Below are 23,529 nucleotides of genomic sequence, written 5' to 3'. Positions count from 1 at the left end.
TGTTTGTTCGTTTCTATGTGTGTGTGTCTGTTCGTTTCTATGTGTGTGTGTGTTTGTTCGTTCTATGTGTGTGTGTTTGTTCGTTTCTATGTGTGTGTGTTTGTTCGTTTCTATGTGTGTGTGTCTGTTCGTTTCTATGTGTGTGTGTTTGTTCGTTTCTATGTGTGTGTGTTTGTTCGTTTCTATGTGTGTGTGTCTGTTCGTTTCTATGTGTGTGTGTTTGTTCGTTTCTATGTGTGTGTGTCTGTTCATTTCTATGTGTGTGTGTTTGTTCGTTTCTATGTGTGTGTGTTTGTTCGTTTCTATGTGTGTGTGTTTGTTCGTTTCTATGTGTGTGTGTCTGTTCATTTCTATGTGTGTGTGTTTGTTCGTTTCTATGTGTGTGTGTCTGTTCGTTTCTATGTGTGTGTGTTTGTTCGTTTCTATGTGTGTGTGTTTGTTCGTTTCTATGTGTGTGTGTTTGTTCATTTCTATGTGTGTGTGTCTGTTCATTTCTATGTGTGTGTGTTTGTTCGTTTCTATGTGTGTGTGTCTGTTCATTTCTATGTGTGTGTGTTTGTTCGTTTCTATGTGTGTGTGTTTGTTCATTTCTATGTGTGTGTGTTTGTTCGTTTCTATGTGTGTGTGTCTGTTCGTTTCTATGTGTGTGTGTTTGTTCGTTTCTATGTGTGTGTGTTTGTTCGTTTCTATGTGTGTGTGTTTGTTCGTTTCTATGTGTGTGTGTTTGTTCGTTTCTATGTGTGTGTGTTTGTTCGTTTCTATGTGTGTGTGTTTGTTCGTTTCTATGTGTGTGTGTTTGTTCGTTTCTATGTGTGTGTGTTTGTTCGTTCTATGTGTGTGTGTCTGTTCATTTCTATGTGTGTGTGTTTGTTCGTTCTATGTGTGTGTGTCTGTTCGTTTCTATGTGTGTGTGTTTGTTCGTTCTATGTGTGTGTGTCTGTTCGTTTCTATGTGTGTGTGTTTGTTCGTTTCTATGTGTGTGTGTTTGTTCGTTTCTATGTGTGTGTGTTTGTTCGTTTCTATGTGTGTGTGTCTGTTCGTTTCTATGTGTGTGTGTTTGTTCGTTTCTATGTGTGTGTGTTTGTTCGTTTCTATGTGTGTGTGTCTGTTCGTTTCTATGTGTGTGTGTCTGTTCGTTTCTATGTGTGTGTGTCTGTTCGTTTCTATGTGTGTGTGTCTGTTCGTTTCTATGTGTGTGTGTTTGTTCGTTTCTATGTGTGTGTGTTTGTTCGTTTCTATGTGTGTGTGTCTGTTCGTTTCTATGTGTGTGTGTGTTTGTTCGTTCTATGTGTGTGTGTTTGTTCGTTTCTATGTGTGTGTGTCTGTTCGTTTCTATGTGTGTGTGTGTTTGTTCGTTCTATGTGTGTGTGTTTGTTCGTTTCTATGTGTGTGTGTCTGTTCGTTTCTATGTGTGTGTGTGTTTGTTCGTTCTATGTGTGTGTGTTTGTTCGTTTCTATGTGTGTGTGTTTGTTCGTTTCTATGTGTGTGTGTCTGTTCGTTTCTATGTGTGTGTGTTTGTTCGTTTCTATGTGTGTGTGTTTGTTCGTTTCTATGTGTGTGTGTCTGTTCGTTTCTATGTGTGTGTGTTTGTTCGTTTCTATGTGTGTGTGTCTGTTCGTTTCTATGTGTGTGTGTTTGTTCGTTTCTATGTGTGTGTGTTTGTTCGTTTCTATGTGTGTGTGTTTGTTCGTTTCTATGTGTGTGTGTTTGTTCGTTTCTATGTGTGTGTGTCTGTTCATTTCTATGTGTGTGTGTTTGTTCGTTTTTATGTGTGTGTGTCTGTTCGTTTCTATGTGTGTGTGTTTGTTCGTTTCTATGTGTGTGTGTTTGTTCGTTTCTATGTGTGTGTGTTTGTTCATTTCTATGTGTGTGTGTCTGTTCATTTCTATGTGTGTGTGTTTCTTCGTTTCTATGTGTGTGTGTCTGTTCATTTCTATGTGTGTGTGTTTGTTCGTTTCTATGTGTGTGTGTTTGTTCATTTCTATGTGTGTGTGTTTGTTCGTTTCTATGTGTGTGTGTCTGTTCGTTTCTATGTGTGTGTGTTTGTTCGTTTCTATGTGTGTGTGTTTGTTCGTTTCTATGTGTGTGTGTTTGTTCGTTTCTATGTGTGTGTGTTTGTTCGTTTCTATGTGTGTGTGTTTGTTCGTTTCTATGTGTGTGTGTTTGTTCGTTTCTATGTGTGTGTGTTTGTTCGTTTCTATGTGTGTGTGTTTGTTCGTTTCTATGTGTGTGTGTTTGTTTGTTTCTATGTGTGTGTGTCTGTTCGTTTCTATGTGTGTGTGTTTGTTCGTTTCTATGTGTGTGTGTCTGTTCGTTTCTATGTGTGTGTGTTTGTTCGTTTCTATGTGTGTGTGTCTGTTCGTTTCTATGTGTGTGTGTTTGTTCGTTTCTATGTGTGTGTGTTTGTTCGTTTCTATGTGTGTGTGTCTGTTCGTTTCTATGTGTGTGTTTGTTCGTTTCTATGTGTGTGTGTTTGTTCGTTTCTATGTGTGTGTGTCTGTTCGTTTCTATGTGTGTGTGTTTGTTTGTTTCTATGTGTGTGTGTTTGTTCGTTTCTATGTGTGTGTGTCTGTTCGTTTCTATGTGTGTGTGTTTGTTCGTTTCTATGTGTGTGTGTTTGTTCGTTTCTATGTGTGTGTGTTTGTTCGTTTCTATGTGTGTGTGTTTGTTCGTTCTATGTGTGTGTGTCTGTTCATTTCTATGTGTGTGTGTGTTTGTTCGTTTCTATGTGTGTGTGTCTGTTCGTTTCTATGTGTGTGTGTTTGTTCGTTCTATGTGTGTGTGTCTGTTCGTTTCTATGTGTGTGTGTTTGTTCGTTTCTATGTGTGTGTGTTTGTTCGTTTCTATGTGTGTGTGTTTGTTCGTTTCTATGTGTGTGTGTTTGTTCGTTTCTATGTGTGTGTGTTTGTTCGTTTCTATGTGTGTGTGTGTTTGTTCGTTTCTATGTGTGTGTGTTTGTTCGTTTCTATGTGTGTGTGTGTTTGTTCGTTTCTATGTGTGTGTGTTTGTTCGTTCTATGTGTGTGTGTTTGTTCGTTCTATGTGTGTGTGTTTGTTCGTTTCTATGTGTGTGTGTTTGTTCGTTTCTATGTGTGTGTGTTTGTTCGTTCTATGTGTGTGTGTCTGTTCGTTTCTATGTGTGTGTGTTTGTTCGTTTCTATGTGTGTGTGTTTGTTTGTTCTATGTGTGTGTGTTTGTTCGTTTCTATGTGTGTGTGTTTGTTCGTTTCTATGTGTGTGTGTTTGTTCGTTTCTATGTGTGTGTGTTTGTTCGTTTCTATGTGTGTGTGTTTGTTCGTTTCTATGTGTGTGTGTTTGTTCGTTTCTATGTGTGTGTGTTTGTTCGTTTCTATGTGTGTGTGTTTGTTCGTTTCTATGTGTGTGTGTCTGTTCGTTTCTATGTGTGTGTGTGTTTGTTCGTTTCTATGTGTGTGTGTTTGTTCGTTTCTATGTGTGTGTGTGTTTGTTCGTTTCTATGTGTGTGTGTTTGTTCATTTCTATGTGTGTGTGTTTGTTCATTTCTATGTGTGTGTGTCTGTTCGTTTCTATGTGTGTGTGTTTGTTCGTTTCTATGTGTGTGTGTTTGTTCGTTTCTATGTGTGTGTGTTTGTTCGTTTCTATGTGTGTGTGTTTGTTCGTTTCTATGTGTGTGTGTTTGTTCGTTTCTATGTGTGTGTGTTTGTTCGTTTCTATGTGTGTGTGTTTGTTCGTTCTATGTGTGTGTGTCTGTTCGTTTCTATGTGTGTGTGTTTGTTCGTTTCTATGTGTGTGTGTTTGTTCGTTTCTATGTGTGTGTGTTTGTTCGTTTCTATGTGTGTGTGTTTGTTCGTTTCTATGTGTGTGTGTTTGTTCGTTTCTATGTGTGTGTGTTTGTTCGTTTCTATGTGTGTGTGTTTGTTCGTTTCTATGTGTGTGTGTTTGTTCGTTTCTATGTGTGTGTGTCTGTTCGTTTCTATGTGTGTGTGTTTGTTCGTTTCTATGTGTGTGTGTTTGTTCGTTTCTATGTGTGTGTGTTTGTTCGTTTCTATGTGTGTGTGTTTGTTCGTTTCTATGTGTGTGTGTTTGTTCGTTTCTATGTGTGTGTGTCTGTTCGTTTCTATGTGTGTGTGTCTGTTCGTTCTATGTGTGTGTGTTTGTTCGTTTCTATGTGTGTGTGTTTGTTCGTTTCTATGTGTGTGTGTTTGTTCGTTTCTATGTGTGTGTGTCTGTTCATTTCTATGTGTGTGTGTTTGTTCGTTTCTATGTGTGTGTGTTTGTTCGTTTCTATGTGTGTGTGTTTGTTCGTTCTATGTGTGTGTGTTTGTTCGTTTCTATGTGTGTGTGTTTGTTCGTTTCTATGTGTGTGTGTTTGTTCGTTTCTATGTGTGTGTGTTTGTTCGTTTCTATGTGTGTGTGTTTGTTCGTTTCTATGTGTGTGTGTCTGTTCATTTCTATGTGTGTGTGTTTGTTCGTTTCTATGTGTGTGTGTTTGTTCATTTCTATGTGTGTGTGTTTGTTCGTTTCTATGTGTGTGTGTTTGTTCGTTTCTATGTGTGTGTGTCTGTTCATTTCTATGTGTGTGTGTTTGTTCGTTTCTATGTGTGTGTGTTTGTTCATTTCTATGTGTGTGTGTCTGTTCGTTTCTATGTGTGTGTGTTTGTTCGTTTCTATGTGTGTGTGTTTGTTCATTTCTATGTGTGTGTGTCTGTTCATTTCTATGTGTGTGTGTTTGTTCGTTTCTATATGTGTGTGTGTTTGTTCGTTTCTATGTGTGTGTGTTTGTTCGTTTCTATGTGTGTGTGTTTGTTCGTTCTATGTGTGTGTGTTTGTTCGTTTCTATGTGTGTGTGTGTTTGTTCGTTTCTATGTGTGTGTGTTTGTTCGTTTCTATGTGTGTGTGTCTGTTCGTTTCTATGTGTGTGTGTCTGTTCGTTTCTATGTGTGTGTGTCTGTTCGTTTCTATTTGTGTGTGTTTGTTCGTTTCTATGTGTGTGTGTCTGTTCGTTTCTATGTGTGTGTGTCTGTTCGTTTCTATGTGTGTGTGTTTGTTCGTTTCTATGTGTGTGTGTCTGTTCGTTTCTATGTGTGTGTGTGTTTGTTCGTTCTATGTGTGTGTGTTTGTTCGTTTCTATGTGTGTGTGTTTGTTCGTTTCTATGTGTGTGTGTCTGTTCGTTTCTATGTGTGTGTGTCTGTTCATTTCTATGTGTGTGTGTTTGTTCGTTTCTATGTGTGTGTGTCTGTTCATTTCTATGTGTGTGTGTTTGTTCGTTTCTATGTGTGTGTGTCTGTTCATTTCTATGTGTGTGTGTTTGTTCGTTTCTATGTGTGTGTGTCTGTTCGTTTCTATGTGTGTGTGTTTGTTCGTTTCTATGTGTGTGTGTTTGTTCGTTTCTATGTGTGTGTGTCTGTTCATTTCTATGTGTGTGTGTTTGTTCGTTTCTATGTGTGTGTGTCTGTTCGTTTCTATGTGTGTGTGTCTGTTCGTTTCTATGTGTGTGTGTTTGTTCGTTTCTATGTGTGTGTGTCTGTTCATTTCTATGTGCGTGTGTTTGTTCGTTTCTATGTGTGTGTGTCTGTTCATTTCTATGTGTGTGTGTTTGTTCGTTTCTATGTGTGTGTGTCTGTTCATTTCTATGTGTGTGTGTCTGTTCGTTTCTATGTGTGTGTGTCTGTTCATTTCTATGTGTGTGTGTTTGTTCGTTTCTATGTGTGTGTGTCTGTTCGTTTCTATGTGTGTGTGTTTGTTCGTTTCTATGTGTGTGTGTCTGTTCGTTTCTATGTGTGTGTGTTTGTTCGTTTCTATGTGTGTGTGTCTGTTCATTTCTATGTGTGTGTGTTTGTTCGTTTCTATGTGTGTGTGTTTGTTCGTTTCTATGTGTGTGTGTTTGTTCGTTTCTATGTGTGTGTGTCTGTTCATTTCTATGTGTGTGTGTCTGTTCGTTTCTATGTGTGTGTGTTTGTTCGTTTCTATGTGTGTGTGTTTGTTCGTTTCTATGTGTGTGTGTCTGTTCATTTCTATGTGTGTGTGTTTGTTCGTTTCTATGTGTGTGTGTTTGTTCGTTTCTATGTGTGTGTGTTTGTTCGTTTCTATGTGTGTGTGTTTGTTCGTTTCTATGTGTGTGTGTGTTCGTTTCTATGTGTGTGTGTCTGTTCATTTCTATGTGTGTGTGTCTGTTCGTTTCTATGTGTGTGTGTTTGTTCGTTTCTATGTGTGTGTGTTTGTTCGTTTCTATGTGTGTGTGTCTGTTCATTTCTATGTGTGTGTGTTTGTTCGTTTCTATGTGTGTGTGTCTGTTCGTTTCTATGTGTGTGTGTTTGTTCGTTTCTATGTGTGTGTGTGTTTGTTCGTTCTATGTGTGTGTGTTTGTTCGTTTCTATGTGTGTGTGTCTGTTCGTTTCTATGTGTGTGTGTCTGTTCGTTTCTATGTGTGTGTGTCTGTTCGTTTCTATGTGTGTGTGTTTGTTCGTTTCTATGTGTGTGTGTTTGTTCGTTTCTATGTGTGTGTGTCTGTTCGTTTCTATGTGTGTGTGTTTGTTCGTTTCTATGTGTGTGTGTCTGTTCGTTTCTATGTGTGTGTGTTTGTTCGTTTCTATGTGTGTGTGTGTCTGTTCGTTTCTATGTGTGTGTGTGTCTGTTCGTTTCTATGTGTGTGTGTGTCTGTTCGTTTCTATGTGTGCCTGCGTACGTGTTCTGCTGCCTCTCCCACTCCTTCAGAGAGCGGCTTCAGTGCAGCACTGCTCTAATGATACATACTGATCTGACTGGCTCCAATGGGAAATACAGCTCCTCTCTTCTCTAACCCCTCACCCATCACAGGCTTCCCTACAGGGAGAGGAAATGCGTTCTATTATCTCTCAGCCATGGAGGTGATGTTCCCAGACAGTAGAGACTGAACTGTCAGACACTGTACTGTGTTATGTAAGAGCATGCCTGTGATTCCACTGTGACATTATAGAGAACAAAGCGTGTAGGAGAAGCTGCAATGTACAATGGTGAGTGGATGTTAGAACGAACCTGGTGTTGAATGATATTCTTAGATATTGCTATAAGATCACAAGGAGGAGCTCATAAAATAGAATCATGATGCTGTCAGGGATATGATTATCCTGTTGATTAGATGTAGATGTTAGTATTTTTCATCTCTCACACTGACTGTCATGATCTGAAGTTGTATTCGATGTAGCGTTGCAAAATTGTGGTGACCTTCCAAAAATTCCCAGGTTTTCCGAGAATCCTCCAACCGGCATTTCTGGAAAACCTGGGGGGGGGGGTGAATAATGGGGGGGGGGAATAATAATAAATACAGACATTTTGCAACTCTAATTTCACGTCAAATGATTTGACACACATCACAGGTGGACCGTGATCTTGGTTATGAGGCAGTCCTCTCTGCTAAAATTTAAGTAGTGAGTCACATTAGTAATTGGACGTGGTGCACAGTCCTACACACAGAGTCAATCCATACATTAGCATCATGGCAGAAACCCTGGTAGCTAGCAGCAGGTGCAGCTGGTGGGTATAGACTGTAGAGAAACCAGGTTATTGAAAGGCCGGATCCATTCAAAGTGGGGCTCTGCCCTCTATACACACAAGCACACACACATATGCAAATTGATGCATATGTACTTTTCCCACCACCCACATATTATTATGCAGCCTTGACTACGTACCTGCATTCTAAGAGGCATTTGAACAAAACAAGTGAGGGTAGGTAGGAGTGTAGCAGAGTGGTACTCTCTGAAAGAAGCATCTTGTCAATGAGTTATGCAGGTAGCCATCATTAGAACTGTGTTGAATGTTTTCCTAAGACCGAAGGCCCTCATCAGCTTAAGCTTTATTCCATTAAGAAACAAAACACTACCTCTTTTTTTTGACAATATATTTTTGTCCATTAACAGTGCTCCATAACAAGTTCTCTGACGTTGGGTTCTACATTGACGTTAAGCACAACATGCAGGCGTGGAGAACAGTCCATTTTAAAATGGAGAGAACAGTAGCTTCTTGCCTCGTGTGCTAAAAATAAAGCATTACACACACATGGGCTTATCTAAGTCATGTTTTTATCATTAGGAGACCAGGGGAGGCCATGCCTCCTAGCAGGCTAGCTGGAACTCTGAAACATCAGAAACAAGACATCATGATGAGTGTGGACTCAACAGACTCAGTATATAAACAGCAGATACAGCACCAGAGAAAATATTGAATTAACCCTTTATACTCCCCAGCAAACCGAAATAGGTTCTGTGAAAGTTTCCAGAACAAAGGTTCTCATAACACAAAAACTGTCGAGTCTTGCTGATGATTATAGGCCCCATGCGCACAACTCTTGGCGGCAGTAACAAAGCCATTCAACATAGCTTAGATTTGTGTTTATTACTTCTAAACAAAATCACTTTTTGGTGTTCTGATACGCTTACAATGATGTTTTGATTATTGCTTGAACAGTTGCTAAGATTATATTTACTTGGTTGTGATTTTTTCAAAATAACTATTTCAATGCAGCAGTTGTTAGCTAGAATGCTAACGATCATTGATATAGGCTGTAGCAAAAGTTAGCCAAAGAGCGTGTTTTTTATGTATAATGCTGTTCATTTGTGATGAGGACAAAAACATTATATTAAGCAGGACTCCATACGAGCCTTAAAATACAATTATAATCCAATAGTAATGTGAAATGCACTAATAAGCAACATGTAAAGAGAGGCTTTTTCCCCCTGGCGTTCTCTGAGAAGGTGTTCTGCCACCAACCTTGTGCGGCAGGCAATGTTTGCAAACAAAGAAAGGGGTCTATAGAATGTTTGTATAAAACATTTGCCTGATGTTGCAAGAATGTTCCTAGAGCACATTTCATCTGTTTAAAGGTTCCCAGAATTTTTCATTAGGTTGTGGGAACAGTTTGGTGAAAACATTGTGGGGATATCACAAAAAATATGTTCCCAAAACACAAAAATTGTCCAGTTGTGTGGATGATTCTACAATGTTTATTTTAGAGCTAAAGCGGTGTTTGTCAGACCATGATACATCCTGAAAATAGGTCTTCTCACAAAGTCGTCTGTAGCGTCCCGAACGGTTTGGCCTACTATTATGACCCCTTTATGAAAAATTTGACTCTCACGAACACGATGGTGTTCTCCGTTTTGCTCTACAACCCCACAAGCATTTTTGGGACTCGTCTGAAGTTGGTACAGCCGATCTGCCAACTGTAGCGTCTGAACAGTTTGGGCTTCACACTAAGAAGACACTAATCTCACCTTTGTGGAAAGGTGAGACTCTCAAGAGCACGTACATGTTTCCTGATCTTTCTTATATCTCAGATATAGGACAGGCTCTTCAGAACAAACTTCCTTTAGATTTTATGGGGGTTTATTTGATCAAATCTAAAGGATGTTTGTTTATGGGGGACTATGTGTTGTTCCATGTAGTGAATATTTTATTCAATGCTTTCTATTGGCAAATAGCATTTTCCATCAAATAATTGTTTTATATATTTTTTTATATTTCAAGGGGTCCTAAAATTCCAAATCAAATGCTCATCACACAGGTGCACCTTGTGCTGGGGCAATAAAAGGCCACTCTAAAATGTCCTGTTTTGTCACACAACACAATGCCACAGATGTCTCAAGGTTTGAGGGAGCGTGCAATTTGCATGCTGTGTGCAGGAATGTCCAAAAAGCTGTTGCCAGAGAATTGAATGTCCTTTTAGAGAATTTGGCAGTACGTCCAACTGGCTTCACCACCCCAGACCACGTGAAATCACAACAGCCCAGGACCTCCACATCCGGCTTCTTCAACTGTCCCGGGCAGATGGCATACAGCGTATATGGCGTTGTGTGGGCGAGTGGTTTGCTGATGTCAACGTTATCAACAAATGTTGCGGAAAGTACAGTAAATATAAAATCAACAGTGTAATGTTTAGATTCAGTTTTATCAGGTGATTCAGTCTTGTGCCTCACCTTAAGTCTAATAAATGTCCTGTTCCCTTTTAATTTCTACCATGGTTATGCATATGCTTTCCATATTTCTTCTGTAAGAAACATTTCCATGTAGGCCAATTCCCATGATTGTAAAGGGTTAAGAGGCCAAGACTAAAGCATACATTGCATATATTATATCCCATTGGAATATAGATGTCATTGGAATATAGATTTACCAATGGTATCTATCAAATCAACTTTATTTGATTTGAATATACCGTGGGGAGAACAAGTATTTGATACACTGCCGATTTTGCAGGTTTTCCTACTTACAAAGCATGTAGAGGTCTGTAAAAATCCAGAAAATCACATTGTATGAGTTTTAAGTAATTAATTTGCATTTTATTGCATGACATAAGTATTTGAAAACCTACCAACCAGTAAGAATTCCGGCTCTCACAGACCTGTTCGTTTTTCTTTAAGAAGCCCTCCAGTTCTCCACTCATTACCTGTATTAACTGCACCTGTTTGAAAACCATTAGAAAACCATTAGTAACACACTACGCCGTCATGGATTAAAATCCTGCAGCGCACGCAAGATCCCCCTGCTCAAGCCAGCGAATGTCCAGGCCCGTCTGAAGTTTGCCAATGACCATCTGGATGATCCAGAGGAGGAATGGGAGAAGGTCATGTGGTCTGATGAGACAAAAATAGAGCTTTTTGGTCTAAACTCCACTCGCCGTGTTTGGAGGAAGAAGAAGGATGAGTACAACCCCAAGAACACCATCCCAACCGTGAAGCATGGAGGTGGAAACATCATTCTTTGGGGATTATTTTCTGCAATGGGGACAGGACGACTGCACCGTACTGAGGGGAGGATGGATGGGGCCATGTATCGCGAGATCTTGGCCAACAACCTCCTTCCCTCAGTAAGAGCATTGAAGATGGGTTGTGGCTGGGTCTTCCTGCATGACAACGACCCGAAACACACAGCCAGGGCAACTAATGTGTGGCTCCGTAAGAAGCATCTCAAGGTCCTGGAGTGGCCTAGCCAGTCTCCAGACCTGAACCCAATAGAAAATCTTTGGAGGGAGCTGAAAGTCCGTATTGCCCAGCGACAGCCCCGAAACATGAAGGATCTGGAGAAGGTCTGTATGGAGGAGTGGGCCAAAATCCCTGCTGCAGTGTGTGCAAACTTGGTCGGATTTTTTTAATCCGTTATTTTACCAGGTAAGTTGACTGAGAACATGTTCTCCTTTACAGCAACAACCTGGGGAATAGTTACAGGGGAGAGGGATGAAAGAGCCAATTGTAAACTGGGGATTATGATGGTTTGTGGGCCAGATTGGGAATTTAGCCAGGACACCAGGGTTAACACCCCTACTCTTACAATAAGTGCCATGGGATCTTTAATGACCTCAGAGAGTCAGGACACCCGTTTAACGTCCCATCCGAAAGACGGCACACTACCCCGGGCAGTTGGGCAGTGTCCCCAATCACTGGCCTGGGATATTATTAATTTTTAGACCTGAGGAAAGAGTGCCTCCTACTGGACCTCCAACACCACTTCCAGCAGCATCTGGTCTCCCATTCAGGGACTGACCAGGACTAACACTGTTTAGCTTCAGAAGCAAGCCAGCAGGTGTATGCAGGGTGGTATGCTGCTGGCTAAGATGTCTTTGGAATATACAGTAGATACCATTGGTATATAGATGCCATTGGAATATAGATGCTATTGGAATATAGATGTCATTGGAATATAGATGCCATTTGAATATAGATGCTATTGGAATATAGATGCCATTTGAATATAGATGTCATTGGAATATACAGTATATGTCATTGGAATATAGATGTCATTGGAATATAGATGCCATTGGAATATACAGTAGATGTCATTGGAATATAGATGTCATTGGAATATACAGTAGATACCATTGGTATATAGATGCCATTGGAATATACAGTAGATGTCATTGGAATATAGATGCCATTGGAATATAGATGTCATTGGAATATAGATGTAATTGAAATATACAGTAGATGTCATTGGAATATAAATGCCATTGGAATATAGATGTCATTGGAATATAGATGTCATTAGAATATAGATGTCATTGGAATATAGATGTCATTGGAATATAGATATCATTGGAATTAGATGCCATTGGAATATAGCTCGTTGGTGAGAGATGTCGAAGGAGAATGGCAAGAATCGTGCAAGCTAATAGGCGGTACAAAAACAGGCAAATAACGGCGCAGTACAACAATGGTGTGCAGAACGTCATCTCGGAACGCACACCTTGTCACGGATGGACTATTGCAGCAGACGACCACACCGGGTTCCACTCTTATCAGCTAAAAAAGATAAGAAGCTGCTCCAGTGGGTAAACGATCACCAACACTGGACAATTGAGGAATGGAAAAACATTGTCTGGTCCGACGAATCAGGATTTGGCGTAAGCAGCATGAGTCCATGTCCCCATCATGCCTAGTGTGTACGGTACAGTCTAGTGGCGGTGGTGTAACGCTGTGGGAAATGTTTTCCTGGCACAAGTTAGGTCCCTTGATACCAATTGAGCAACGTTTGCACGTCACACCTTGATTAATCAACACCCCAAAGAATTCAGGCTGTTCTGGAGGTAAAGGGGGGTCCAACCCGGTACTAGATGGGTGTACCAAATAAACTGGCCACTGAGTGTAGATGCCATTGGAATATAGATGCCATTGGAATATAGATGCCATTGGAATATAGATACCATTGGAATATGGTTGCCATTGGAATATAGTTGCCATTGGAATTTGGATGCTATTGGAATATGGTTGCCATTGGAATTTGGATGCTATTGGAATATAGATACCATTGCAGAACTAATCAGGCATGTGTACCACCAGACTCTTTCTGCAATCAACCTCTCTAGCTACATTGGAATGAGACAGGGACTAAGGCTATATTAGAGACATACATAATAATTGCTATAGAAATGACTGAAGGGGCTGAGAACCCTTGAATGGTTTAGCTGTCCTTTATAGTTCCATCAATGGCCTGCAGATTTTCTTTCTTAGCCACCAGAGGCCTGTGTGTTTGATCTAATATGGAGAATCAGGGGGGCAAAGGGAGGTAGAGCGAGAAGTTCCAACTAAGACAGTTTTAGCTGTAGGACAACTCTGTTGTTTCTGGCCCATGCTGAATTTAAGTGAATTGGTCTGCTATCCCTGCTGTTTCCTCATGTGGTTGTAGATACACCATTAGGACAAACCAAGAGGCGATGCATGACTCTTTATGTGTCCTAAATGGCTCCCTATTCCCTATGTAGTGCCCTACTTTTGACCTGGGCATAGGTCACTGGTTAAAAATATTGCACTACATAGCTTTCTTAGTGTCTAACAAGCTTTCTCTGTCCTTAACCTTGTTCCGAACACCTCCAAAACAAAGGTCATGTGGTTTGGTAAGAAGAATGCCCCTCTCCCCACCGGTGTGATTACTACCTCTGAGGGTTTAGAACTTGAGGTAGTCACCTCATACAAGTACTTGGGAGTATGGCTAGACGGTACACTGTCCTCTCAGCACATATCAAAGCTGCAGGCTAAAGTTAAATCTAGACTTGGTTTCCTCTATCGTAATCGCTGCTCTTTCACCCCAGCTGCCAAACTAACCCTGATTCAGATGACCATCCTACCCATGTAAGATTACGGAGATGTACTTTATAGATCGGCAGGAAAGGGTGCTCTCGAGCGGCTAGATGTTCTTTACCATTCAATCATCAGATTTGCCACCAATGCTCCTTATAGGACACATCACTGCATTCTATACTCCTCTGTAAACTGGTCATCTCTGTATACCAGTCGCGAGACCCACTGGTTGATGCTTATTTATAAAACCCTCTTAGGCCTCACTTCCCCCTATCTGAGATATATACTGCAGCAGTACACATGCACGTACACATGGTTAGCAGATATTAATGCGAGTGTAGCGAAATGTTTGTGCTTCTAGTTCCGACAGTGCAGTAATATCTAACAAGCAATCTAACAATTCCCAACAACTACCGAATACACACAAGTCTAAAGGGGTGAATGAGAATATGTACATATAAATATATGGATGAGCGATGGCCGAGCTGCATAGGCAAGGTGCAATAGATGGTATAAAATACAGTATATACATATGATATGAGTAATGTAAGATATGTAAACATTATTAAAGTGGCATTATTTAAAGTGACTAGTGATCCATTTATTAAAGTAGCCAGTGATTGGGTCTCAATGTAGGCAGTCACATTCTGTTAAAGGTCCCCAAAGTACACACATCCCTGGGTCGCTCCTCTTTTCAGTTCGCTGCAGCTAGCAACTGGAACGAGCTGCAACAAACACTCAAACTGGACCGTTTTATCTTCATCTCTTCATTCAAAGACTCAATCATGGACACTGTTACTGACAGTTGTGGCTGCTTTGCGTGATGTATTGTTGTCTCTACCTTCTTGCCCGTTGTGCTGTTGTCTGTTCCCAATAATGTTTGTACCATGTTTTGTGCTGCTACCATGTTGTGCTGCTGCCATGTTGTGTTGCTACCATGTTGTTGTCATGTTGTGTTGCTACCATGCTGTGCTGTCGTGTATTGCTACCATGCTGTGCTGTCGTGTATTGCTGCCATGCTGTGTTGTCTTAGGTCTCTCTTTATGTAGTGTTGTGTTGTCTCTCTTGTCGTGATGTGTGTTTTGTCCTATATTTGTATTTTATTTTTAATCCCCGTCCCCGCAGGAGGCCTTTTGCCTTTTGGTAGGCTGTCATTGTAAATAAGAATTTGTTTTTAGCTGACTTGCCTACTTAAATATTGGTTAAATAAAAATAAAAAATAAACATAGGGAATAGGTTTCCATTTGGTGTAACGGTCGTCTTTCGGTGAGAGAGTGGACCAAGGCGCAGCGGGTGATGAATACATAATGATTTATTTGACAAGACAAACACTGACACGAAATACACTTGATAATTTACAAAATAACAAAACAAACGACGTAGACCGACCTGAACATGAGAACTACATATAACGAAGAACGCACGAAGAGGAACAGACTACATACACGAACGAAAACGAAACAGTCCCGTGTGGTGCGACATACACAGACACAGGAACAATCACCCACAAACAAACAGTGAGAACAGCCTACCTTAATATGGTTCTCAATCAGAGGAAACGTCAAACACCTGCCTCTAATTGAGAACCATATCAGGCAACACATTTAACCCAACATAGAAACACTTAACATAGAATGCCCACCCCAACTCACGCCCTGACCAACTAAACACATACAAAACAAGGAAAACAGGTCAGGAACGTGACATTTGGGATGAAGTCTCAACTGTAGTATAGGCTACATGGGGTAAAATGATTCATATGTGTAACTGGTGGAGAGATTGTTGTCGTTGTTTTACATGATTAGGATATTCAGAAGTTCATTAGATTGCTGAACATGGGGTAAACATTTTAATGGGAAAATTGAGTGTATGGCCTCTTGTTGTTGTGTATTAATAAGATAATCAAGCTAAAGCCAATGAGGGTCAGAGTTCTCTAATACTGTATATGGGTATAATTAGGGGAGGAGGAACAGATCCTCAATACACTTCAACATAATTAAATGTGGTTTTGATTTAGTCCTTTCTGGGTCATGGCAGCCTTTTCCTTGTTTTGTGACCAGAGGCCTAGTCAGGGTTGTTGGAAACTAATATAGAGGTTGAGGTGACCTTCTCCAAGCCTCCAGTCAGAGTCAGGAGAAATTACAAATTTTCTGTTCCATTGAGGGTGATCCCATACTGCTCAGTGCTCGCTATGGAAAAGCCTCCTGTCATTTTACCCACAATGATCTCAGTAGTAATTTCACATTATCAATCCTAGGCACAGGATTTCCTCTACGTGTAAAACGACCATTAATTCTGAAATGTCAAAGAAATTATGCTGTAATTATCACCTAAATGTTTGGCAAACAGTTCAAACACAATTTCGCCTGGAAATCCAAACAGCTCAATTCCATCTTTTCATGTTCCCTTTAAAAAGCATAAAGGCAGTAGTTTGGGTTGATCTCATTTAATATCTCATTCCTCCAGTAATAAACTCAAATCTTTCTGTTTGTTGAGGTGTTCCAGAGGGAATCCAGGCTGTGTTAATCAAGCTCCTATTTCCCAGACGTGCCCAGATGAGACTGGCTCTTCTCTCCAGAGATCTCTTCACATTTTACACACACACACACACACACACACACACACACACACACACACACACACACACACACACACACACACACACACACACACACACACACACACACACACACACACACACACACACACACACACACACACACACACACACACACACACACACACACACACACACACACACACACAGGGTTAGAACTGGGCCTACTCTTCAGAGGTCTCTTCACGTCTCCTCATCAAATTTCTCCTCATCAGCTTCAGTAATGAGATCTGGCACACCATCAGTGTAACTCTCCTCACTATACCTGTCACATCCACCCAGTCCAGAACACATTTTCACTCTATATGTGTGTTTGCTGCAGTTCTCTATGTACAACAAAGCAGTACACTTGTCTTGACGATCTTTCCCTGTTAATATTACATTAAGGCCTTTAGAGGTTTGTTACCAGACACTCATAGTCAGAACACAGTCAAACTCAGACTGGCGTCAAATTAGGCCCAGAACTCCAGACCCAGAAGTTTCCGAAAAAGCATTCCATAAATAATCTGTGTGTGGATCAATGAACAATGAGATCCTCTCAACTCCTAATCAATTGCCCATCACACAGCAGTCCTAAAATAGCCTCAGATAATACCCCAGGACTGTGGGAGAGCTCAGCTCAGTACAGTGCTGTTGCAGTTAGCCTATTTAAAGCTATGAGCGATGCAGGCAAAGTACACACTGAATTGGCTCTATCAGATTCTATTCCTTTAACAATCCACACATCATTCATTTAAAGTCTGCTTTGAGACCCCTCAGGGAAAGTTAAGCAAACGTCTTAAGTGACAGAAAGTCTGGAGGAAGAAACTACTGATGCAGCTGGACATGTTTTTGGGCCAGATTTCCTGTATGAAATGGGCAGATAGAGCAGATGAGACCTACAGTAAACTAGTCACATTCCACCACCCTCCCAGCTACTATACCGCGTCTTCCCTCTCCCAGGTCCCTCAACACGGATGATGATGTTACCATGTTTCATAATGACTGGCTGTGCATGGAAACAGCCAGGAGCAGATGTGTACTGCTGTGTGTGACGGTTCACTTGTCACAGTACTTTCCAAATGTCATCATCTAATTTCCAACCGCGTCTGATGAACGAAACGAGATCTCTCCGCTCGTTATGATAATGGTGCTCGATACTGGATTGATGGAGCTGGACCAAAGGTAGAGAAATAGACTTATATGCATCACAAAGAAAATATTTTGTTGTTATCCTCCATCTTCATTCATATCATTTATTGAATTTAAGCATAATAATATAAATCATGATGTATACAGTGTGAACATAGCATGTATTTACAGTGTACTTACCATACAATAGTGTATTTACAGTGTATTGTGTGACCCCAGCAGACCTCTGTAACCCAACTGTAATATCCAAGTATTCATTGGTTCATTGGTTCAGGTTCAGTCCTCTCCTAAAGGTTATTATGATGTCACAGCTCTGGACTCTCCTAAAGGTTATTATGATGTCACAGCTCTGGACTCTCCTGAAGGTTATTATGATGTCACAGCACTGGACTTTCCTGAAGGTTATTATGATGTCACAGCACTGAACTCTCCTAAAGGTTATTATAATGTCCCGGCTCTGGACTCTCCTAAGGGTTATTATGATGTCACAGTACTGGGCTCTCCTGAAGGTTATTATGATGTCACAGCACTGGACTCTCCTGAAGGTTATTATGATGTCACAGCTCTGGACTCTAATAAAAGTTATTATGATGTCACAGCACTGGACTCTCTTAAAGGTTATTATGATGTCACAGTTCTGGACTCTCTTAAAGGTTATTGTGATGTCACAGCAGCTGTCACAGCTCTGACTCTCTCCACGGACACACTTCCCCAACTTACTGAATATTCAACATGCAGCACTTTCTAATGGACTTAAGGCAGCATAAATTAAGGCAGCATAAACTTTGAACACACGCACCCACGCACATGTACACCCATGCACACACTGTCTCTCACACACACGCACACACACATACCCACAAGGACTTTCATGAGAGTTTTCTCCATCCCTTTGCCTAAAATAAAGAATCCCTTGTTCCTGGGTTTGTATTTTTTATGTAACCTAATCTTTCAGGAAGTGTTTTATTCATTTTAAAGAACACTTTTATGGTTATGTATGTAGTTTTTTTCTCTCAGATGCCCATGAATGTAATTGCAGTGGTGAACGGTTTTCCTTGAAGCCCTAATGGAACGGTGGGTGGTGGAGAGAGAAAGAGAGCGAGAGAGCGAGAGAGCGAGAGAGAGGCTGCGATGGCAGCGAATGGAAATTACCTTTCATAACAAGAGCAGCTGGAAATCTGGAGGGGCCTCATCAATAATTCATCGAACAACACAGAAACCAACAAACATAAAGGCCTCTCAGTAGAAGAAGTGCCCTAGCTACGATTCTGCTGATCACAAATTACAAGACACATACTGGAGACGTTAGATATGCAGTGTTAGTTATTATTGTGACCTGGGCTGAATGGAGTTATTTCATCTGGGAGATAAAACTCCTTATTTACTGTGGACCAAAGAAAGAAAAAAAGAAAGAAAGAAAGAAAGAGAAGAAAAAGAAAGAGGGGCCAGTCAGAACAGGCTTGGCTTGTAGCTATGTACTTATGAACCCAGCAATCTGGTTGATATTTACTCGCTGAGTAACTGACTTACACGCCAGTCAAATTTAGATGTGGAGTTGTGTATTCTGGTTTGTGCTGGACAGAACAGTAAATCACAGGGCAGCTTCATCTATCAATACTCTGTGTGTGTCTGTTTGCGGGAGTGGGTGGATGGTGTGTGTCATGGTGGATGGAAGCTGCCAGAGAGATTTCAGCATATTAGAAATATACATCAGAGTCTTGATTGCATGTAATGTCATTGAGCATGTCTAAAATTAATGTATGTGAGGGGTGGTTGTGTGATTCTCGGTGGCTATATAAAAAGTATTCATCGTCTAGGCTCATATTGACCAGTCCTAGGTCTAATTTACAATGTATAGTACATAGCCCATCTGTAAATAGCCCATCCAACTACCTCATCCCCATACTGTATTTGTTTATCTTGCTTCTTTGCACCCTAGTATCTCTACTTGCACATTCATCTTCTGCACATCTACCATTCCAGTGTTTAATTTCTATGTTGTAATTACTTCGCCACCATGGCCTATTTATTGCCTTACCTCCCTTATCCTACCTCATTTGCACACACTGTATATATACTTTTTCTACTGTGTTATTGACTGTATGTTTGTTTATTCCATGTGTAACCCTGTGTTGTTGTATGTGTCGTACTGCTTTGCTTTATCTTGGCCAGGTCGCAGTTGCAAATGAGAACTTGTTCTCAACTAGCCTACCTGGTTAAATAAAGGTGACATTTAAAAAAATAAAAAATCTGATGTAATCGCTCTCTACATCACTTTTAACTGTGCCTCGTTAAAACAAAAGTATGTAATATCTCCTGCAATGAATTCTCATGTCATTGATGCAGGCTTTTATGTGTTTAATACCTATCTACCTAACTCATGATGAAAATCTCACTGCTACCCTAATTCAGACGTTTAATTGGAACAAATCCTGGGCCAATTAGTCAAGACTAGAAGTCCCTACACATCTGCTCTCCTCTCCTACTAATTACTTTGGTAGCGGCTGACGTCCAACTAAGCCACACACACACACACACCCACCCACCCACCCCCACCCACCCACCCACCCACCCACCCACCCACCCACCCACCCACACACACACACACCCACACACACACACACACACACACACACACACACACACACACACACACACACACACACACACACACACACACACACACACACACACACACACACACACACACACACACACACACACACACACACACACAAAAACAAAAAGTGTAAGCATGTGCGCCTGTGTATGTTAACTGTAAAAGTATGTGTGTGTTTGCTGAATGCGTTGCATGCTTGTGTGTACACACTCTGTATGTCAATGTTTCTGCCTGTGTGTGAATAGTTCTGTTATCAGTCTGGACATACAAGAGGAATACCAATCCAGGGGCTTCTCTCCTACACTGTAGTCTCTATGTACAGGGGTATGCCTGGGAGACACAGAGACAGGCTGACATGAGAGGGAGAGGGAGAGAGGGGGAGAGAGAGGGAGAGAGACCTACACCCAGACCACAGCTTCACCAGCCACACCCCAAACCAGCTGAGACCACCCCAAACAAACCCTGGCCACACCCTATATAGGCCCCCCCAGATCAGACCGATGTCCCTTCTGCCACCACCCCCCCATGTCCCCCGCCCCTGCAGCAAGAACCTCAACATGACAGCTGCACACATGCTCAGGCCGTATGTAAAGCTACAGCGCAACCCCCACTAATGCACCCCACCAAGCCCCATCCTGCGACCTAAGAGGTATGTATCAGATGCTCAACATGCTCTGCTCACACCTACTGTGGTGGTCTGGGCCTAAACCACACAAAAACAACACTAGACACTATGGAACACAAAGCTTTTACTATCTCATCCTGGATATACAAGGTCTCATCTGCCTTTGGCCTAAAAAGCAGGAACCCAGACTTCATCAAAGGAATTAGAAATACAGACATTGTCATTCTACACTAAACATGGTATAGAGGAGACAGACCCACTGGTTGCCCTCTAGGTTACAAAGACCCGGTAGTCCCATCCACCAAACTACCAGGTGTGAAATAGGGAAGAAACTCAGGGAGTATGCTAATTTGATATAGAGCAGACCTAACCCACTCTATTAAAGTTTTTTCCAATTGCTAACACACTAAAATGACATGCACAGCACAATTATTTAAACTGACACACAGAGAGCAAAACCTCTTCTCAATTCTCCAAAAGTCTAAACACATTTTCTGCTTTACACACATTTTGCAATTCAAAATGGCACTTTTTAAATACACTGCACATGGTTCTCTGCATAAGACACAACAATCTGACATAAAGTCACATGTTTGCAGTTTCAAAACACTGCCATTCAAAATGACACTACATGAGCTAATTGGCAAATACATGTGCCACCTGGCCAAACACCTCAATGGTTAATTGTTACCACTTCAATCAGGAAGTAAGCACTATGAAAAGACCACAGGTGAGCACCTTTTGTTTTACAACAACAATGGAAGCCGTTGCAGAGAGAGGAAGAGGAAGAGGAAGAGGGAGGGTGAGAATGAGAGGGGGAGGAAGAGTGAGAGGTAGGGGTAGAGCTGGTAGAGGAGTTCTTGGCCAAAGAAGACAACAACTTTCAAATGAAATCAGAGCAACCTTAGTTGATCATGTCATCAACCATGGGCTGACAAGGCGAGAGGCTGGACAGAGAGTGCAGCCCAACTTGAGCCGTTTTACTGTCGCCTGTGTCATCCGGACATTTAGACTGGAGTACAGGTATGTAACCAAAATTTATTTCACACTATGTAGTACACCCCATGTCATAGTGTATCAGTTGGGTGACGTCTGTTACTTCATGAATGGCTGATGTCATACACTAACTGCACAAATTTCCTGTAGAATTTACTCTACTGTGGGGGAAATATCTTTAGGCTGCATTGTCCAAGCCCTATATTTTTGTTTTTTGTTTTTTCTAAAGGACTGAGAGACGCAACCATGGTGGAGGAAGGGGCCAAATGTTCACCGGGGTACAGGAAGCTGCCATTGTAAACTTGGTTTTGGAAAATAATGAAATCAGATTACGAGAAATTCAAAGCCACATCATCCAAGACAACACCATATTCAACAACATTCAACGAGTCAGTCTGTCCACATTGGCTCGCATTCTCAAGCGAAACCAAATCAGAATGAAACAACTTTATAAGGTGCCGTTTGAGAGAAACTCTCAAAGAAACAAAGAGGTCAGACGAGCATATGTGGATGTAAGTACAATATTGACTGCAGTACACTACACGCAACATTGTTTCCCAGTGTACTGGATAACACCATATTGACTGCTTTTGTTCTTTGTGTTCAGGGAGTACTGGAAATGGATGCTCATGCAATCACACATGAGTTCATCTTTATAGATGAGGCTGGGTTCAACCTAGCAAAGACCAGAAGAAGGGGGAGAAACGTCATTGGCCACAGAGCCATTATAGATGTTCCTGGCCAACGTGGTGGGAACATCACAATGTGCGCTGCCATCTCCAATACGCATGGTGTCCTCCACCGTCATGTCAACCTTGGACCATACAACACAGCCCATATTCTCACATTTCTGGACAGACTCCACAACATTCTCATACCACCAGAGCGTATGAATGATGCAGACCATCAAAGAACCCGGTACGTTGTAGTATGGGACAACGTGAGCTTTCATCGTGCAGCCCCAGTCCAAAACTGGTTTGCTGACCACCCACCATTTTTCGTGCAATACCTCCCACCGTACTCACCATTTCTGAACCCCATAGAAGAGTTCTTTTCGGCATGGCGGTGGAAGGTATACGACCGGCAGCCCTTTGTGCGCATGCCTCTTGTGCAGGCTATGGAAGAGGCATGTGATGAGATTGATGTGGGTGCGATTCAGGGATGGATAAGGCACTCAAGGCGCTTCTTCCCTCGATGTCTGGCAAGGGAAGATATTGCCTGTGATGTGGACGAGGCGTTGTGGCCAGACCCAGCTGTGCGGCAAGATGCTGCCTAATTATTTTTCTTGCCTCTTTTTTTCTATATATTTTTTCTGCAATTTTCTTTTTCAGTTTACTGTTTTTTTGTGAGCATATTTTTGTTCAGTCCAATGTAAATATATCTGCTGTGCATATAACACTGACTTGTTTGGTGAAAAATAAAAAATGTAATGTTTCAACAGCATGTGTGTGTATCTGCAAATATTTCTGTGCATCTGAAGAATTTTCTACAATTTTAACTATTTTAGTATTATGGCAAAGCATACTAAAGATGAGAGTGCTTTTCATTATGCTCAACAGTGTGTAGTTGGTTAGACAAAAATCTGGTAATATGAATGAAGTGTGTGCCATTTCGTGCAAACGTTTGATTTTGATAAAGCTATATGTAGTTTTGGTTGCAGTGCTTCATTTTGCAGGATATATGAGGTATTTTGCAGTTTGGGTGTGTGGTTTTGTGAATTGTGTTAAGTATTTTGATAAAACCAGCCTAGTTTGCAAAACTGTGTTTTAGCAATTGGGAAAAACTGTAAATTAGTCAAAACAGGAACATTTTACATCTAGCTAGAAATTAATAAGGAAATTATCTCAGAGAAAAATGTCCTTGTGTGCTACCTACAGTGACTTCAGAAAGTATTCAGACCCCTTGACTTTTTCCACATTTTGTTACGTTACAGCCTTATTCTAAAATTGATTAAATGAAAATAAATACTCAGCAATCTACACACAATACCCCGTAATGACAAAGCGAAAACACG

Source organism: Salvelinus alpinus, chromosome 8, assembly GCF_045679555.1.
Source record: "Salvelinus alpinus chromosome 8, SLU_Salpinus.1, whole genome shotgun sequence".
NCBI lineage: Eukaryota > Metazoa > Chordata > Actinopteri > Salmoniformes > Salmonidae > Salvelinus > Salvelinus alpinus.
The sequence above is the reverse complement of the archived record's forward strand: the minus strand, read 5'-3'. Positions refer to the sequence as shown.